At 36.2% G+C, this 5,245-nt stretch overlaps 1 pseudogene; it reads right to left on the bottom strand.

Moving 5' to 3' along the window:
- Positions 1–15: 15 nt before the first annotated feature.
- Positions 16–108, bottom strand: LOC140432218 (U6 spliceosomal RNA; annotated as a pseudogene).
- Positions 109–5,245: the final 5,137 nt, after the last annotated feature.

Raw genomic sequence — 5,245 nt, 5'->3', positions numbered from 1 at the left:
CGCGCTATCTCAGAGTTTCACGGTTTTGCGTGTTATCCTTGCGCAGGGGCCATGCTAATCTTCTCTGTATCGTTCCAATTTTAGTATATGTACCGCCGAAGCGAGTACAATTAATTCATACTTAAACAAATTAACGAATGGTAATAGAACTGTTTATTCTTTATGGAAAGCTACAAAAAAATTAAAATTAATAATTATCCACTCCCCGCCCATTAGACTAGAGGACGGTAATTGGGCCAGGAGCAAAGAATAAAAAGCAGACATAATTGCTCTAAACATCTTCAAAACACACTCAAATCCAATAAAAGCCAAGAAGATGAGCAAAGTTGAAAAGAACTATTTCAAGTAGAGAAAGTAATAAGGCCAACGTCCCCTAAAGAAGTAATAACTGAAATAAAAGAAAATATCAACCCAAAAAAGCTCCAGGCCATGATTTAATCACTGGTAAGGTACTAAAAACCCTTTGGGTTAATTTATGTACCCAGATTATGGAAAGTAGCGGAAGTCATAATGATTGATAAACCAGGAAAACCTCCCAATAAAGTTTCTTCGTAGAGACCGATATCACTAATTCCTGTAATATCTAAGGTATTCGAGACTCTCCTGCTCAAAAGAATGAAAAAATTATTAAAACAAAAAACTTGATTCCGACACATCAATTTGGCTTCATAAATAAGCATGCGATAATTAATTAAGTGCATAGAATCATAAATATAATTTAAAAATCATTCGAAGAAAAGAGGGTACGTTTTACTATATTTCTTGATGTTGCTCAAGCCTTCGATAAAATATTTCATAAAGGTTTGCTATATAAGCTAAAAACATTTTTGCCCAAGCCATATTCGCAAATATTAGTCTTATATATCTGAAAGACACTTTAGAATTGAAAAAGAAAACACATATTTAGACAAGAAAAATTAGAGCAGAAGTTCCACAAGGTAACATGTTGGGCCCGGTCCTTTTTTTGCTATACACGTGCGACATACCTGTATTACAACATAATACCATTGCCACCTTTGCCCACTTTACCAATAAAAAGATACAAAATATACCAGTTACAATTAATAATAAGCAAGTACCACATGCAGATACGGCAAAATACCTAGCTATAATATTAGATGCACAACTACGCTGGAAAGTTTTTGTTAAGAAAAAAAGAGAAGTTAAGAACAAATATATTGAATGCTTGGAAGAAAGTGTTCTCTATCTATATACAACAAGCTTTTACTTTATAAAAATACTACGACCTATTGCGACTTATGGTAGCCAACTCTGAATAAAGTATTAAGAAACATTGTAAATGCTCCTTGATACGTGAGGAACAGCGACCTCTATAAGAACCTTAGTATGGAAACTGTGGCTACAATTATCAAGAAAACAGCTGAAAATCATGGCAAACGACTCCATAGCCATGTGAATGTTGAAGCAATCCAGCTCCTTCATAACACAAAGCTAACTAGAAGACTGAGGAGGGCAAAGCCCTTCGAATTAGTTTAAGTGACAGTGAAAAAGCAGAGCATTGTACTTGTGCGCGCGGCACATGTTAACATTAGTGCGTTATTTATCAGATTAGATTAAGAGAACACCATAGGGTAAACTCGTGATTTTAAGCAACTCTAGTAATATAGGATAGAATAAAATTGCCTATTGGTCACTTATGACCAGATTGTAATAGTAAATAAACAAAAAATTTTCATGATTTTCAAGCAAATTACGTATCTGAGTGGTTTGTAGTTGGCATGTATAATTGAAGAAGTAGTTTGAAGGGTCTAGAATTAAATGTTTTACTAATACGATCGTTTATAGGCTCGTAGGTTTATATAACACCATAGGGTAAACTCGTGATTTTAAGCAACTCTAGTAATATAGGATAGAATAAAATTGCCTATTGGTCACTTATGACCAGATTGTAATAGTAAATAAACAAAAAATTTTCATGATTTTCAAGCAAATTACGTATCTGAGTGGTTTGTAGTTGGCATGTATAATTGAAGAAGTAGTTTGAAGGGTCTAGAATTAAATGTTTTACTAATACGATCGTTTATAGGCTCGTAGGTTTATATCAAAATTTTTTTTCCAAGACGTATATTTTTCCAGATTGAAGAAGGCCTCATACATTCTGTGTTCCTAGGTGTGTTTAATTTAGAAGTTTGTGATGAACTCGCCAACAACCAACTCGACAACACGCACTAGCCAAGCGTGGCGCTTTAATGGCTTAAAACCCCAAAAGTTATTTTCCATTAAAGACGAAACTACTGAACGGCCCTCAGTCTCCGGCGGCTCCAACACCCCCAACCAAGGTAGAGGTTGGAACAGGTTTGGAGCAGAGGGTGCTAAGAATCCCCAGAAAAAATCAGGCTACTACAAAGAAAGACAAATGCATATTACTTCATACAATGTCAAAATTCTTATATCAGCAAAACAGATTTAAAAAACTACCGTCCCATCAGTTTGCTTTCACACATACATAAACTTTTTACAAAAATATTTAAAAAAACACTGGACGCTAAATTATACTTCTATCAGCCTAGAGAACAAGCTAGATTAAGATCAGGATACAGCACTAACGACCACTTACTAGTGATAAAGAACCTGATCTAACATCATCAAATATTTCTACCAAAATGCCACAGCTAGCCTGATAGAGAAGTCTGCAGAATACATCAAACCATTGGCACTGATATTTCTCGACTACGAGAAAGCATTCGATACCATAAACCATCAGAAAATGTTAAAAGCATTGAAAGAATGCCGAATTGACCATCGCTACACTAACATCATCAAATACTCGTATATCTACCAAAATGTCACAGCTAGCGTAAGACTATCTGAACAAGAAACAAATAAATTATATATACAGCGAGGAGTACGGCAAGGAAGCCCAGTCTCTCCAAAGCTATTCACGACTCTTTTAGAACATACTTGCAAGAAGGCACATCTGAACGAGCATGGTTTCAATATAAATGGAGAGAACCTCAGACATTTAAGATTTGCAATGCAATAATAATGTTTGAAAAATTATATCCCGCTTCCTTGGAGGTCGGACTAAAGATTGATATGAACAAGACGCAAATAATGACTAATCTGGTGATAAATCGAAATATTGCTGTTGATGGAAGGGATATGATGTGAGCTCCCACGTCGCATGGGATTAGCCTGGGCAGCGTTTGGTAAATTAAACTATGTATTTAAATCGAATCTAAAGGAAAATCTTTGATCAATGTGTGTTACCTGTACTCACTTATGGAGCGGAAACATTAACACTTACAAAAGAGATAGGTAGTTAATAAGATTCGCGTGGCTCAGATGGCTATGGAACGCCAGATGTTAGGTGTGTCTCCAAAAGACCGAATCCCAAACGAGGAAATACGTCGTAGAACAAAAACAACAGACGTTGTCGAAAAAATCGCGTCGTTAAATTGGAATTGTGTAGGACACGTCGCTAGATTATCAGACAACCGATGGACAATACATATTTTAGAGTGGAGACCAAGGCAAGAAGCAATGCGGAGCAGAGGACGTCCACCATCTAGATGGACTGACTACCTGAAACGTGTTAGCAATAACTGGATGCAAGCCGCACAAGACAGAGACAGATGGAAAGAGCTGAGGAAAACCTATGTCCAGCAATGGACGCATACAGTTTGATTATGATGAACTTTTCTAGTCACAGATCTTGCCTGGATTGCTCAGTCTCTCCATCTGAAGACCCAGTTGCATTTCTCACTAATGGATCCGGAACCAATATAGCGCCGGTTGCCAGCTGGATCGCAAGGCTGTACACATTTTCTGTTCTCTGACCTCTAGACGTGATGTGCTCAAATGAATATATTTCGACGGTTTCTTATTGCTTGCCTAATATTAGCGTCGTTGACCAAATCCCTGGTTCCTTCGACACGAAATAAACGACAGGACAGAAGATGAGTATAAAGCGGCTCGTACACCAGAGCAATACGCAACTACCAACTGGCAACGCGCAATAAGTAATATTTATTGACATCTATTTAACCTATTCATTTCAATCTCATGTCGCATACCAACGCAACGTGATATCGTTATTGCCTGTGAGGAGCAATATGTGTTTCTAGCGACACGACGTCCTTGTTGATAATATTGACCTGTGGTTGAGCAACAAAGGTATTTCGTATATTTGTCTGTATACAAAATAAAGTGTTTAAACATGTCAAATAATCCAGCGTTTAATATTAAATTTGTGGAACTTATAGAAAAGTATCCCTGTATTTATGAGTATCGACGACAAGATCATAGTAAAAGGGATGTTGTGAAAAAGGCATGGAATGTAATTGCAATCGAATTAAACTTTTCTGGTAAGTAATGTAATTTTAATAATTTTACATAATGTAGTTAATAGTGTCCTAATAACAGATCATAGATAAAAAATAATTTTACAATGATTCTGCTGACACAGTATAATTGTCTTGTCATGGTAAAGGGCTTTCAGGCCTCAAAAAATAGGATTTTAAATAATGACGTAATTCATAAGAAGGTTTGTTATTGTGAGCTGGTAATACTCTATACTCAACAGAGTTATCTTTTATGATCTGTGGACTTAAAAACTTACCCTCTCTGAGTCTGATAAAGTTATGGAGAACGCAGGCACTTTTAATGATCGAAATCGCTGTATCCTCTTGACATTGTATTGATCTTTAAAAAATTCAAATTTGGATGTTAGCATTCCGAATGCACATTCTACACTTTTTCGCCCCCTTGACAACCAATAGTTAAATATTCGTTTCTAATCAAGAACCCTTTTCGGATATGGTCGCATCAGATGTTTTTGTAAAGGGAATACCTCATCTCCAACAAAGTAAAACGAAAAATTCACATGATCATTTGGTAATCATGTTGATTTGGGGATAAGCAGCTTATCGTTGTTAAGTAATCTTCCAAGAGTAGATGACCGGAATACGGCACCGTCACTCAATCTACCTACTTCCCCAACATCAATAGTTATAAATAGTCCAGCAGCATTTACGCAGGCCATCAGTACCACAGAAAAAAACTCATATAATTATAATAGTGCGATCCAGTGTTGTAAATTTTTTTTTAGCGAAAATGCTTCCCATCGATAGAGCCTATGTAGTTTTTAAGATCACATAGTTCATAATAACGTTGTGCTGTTAACTTCCAAACAGCCTCTGTTGGAACAGGCATGAACAATGTTTGAATAGCGTACTATATAGCTTTTGTACATTATTTTACTACTACTCCTATACTAGTGTCT

The sequence above is a fragment of the Diabrotica undecimpunctata genome, unplaced genomic scaffold (genome assembly GCF_040954645.1).
Source record: "Diabrotica undecimpunctata isolate CICGRU unplaced genomic scaffold, icDiaUnde3 ctg00003265.1, whole genome shotgun sequence".
Classification (NCBI taxonomy): Eukaryota; Metazoa; Arthropoda; class Insecta; order Coleoptera; family Chrysomelidae; genus Diabrotica; species Diabrotica undecimpunctata.
This window is presented reverse-complemented; position numbering and strand designations above follow the sequence as displayed.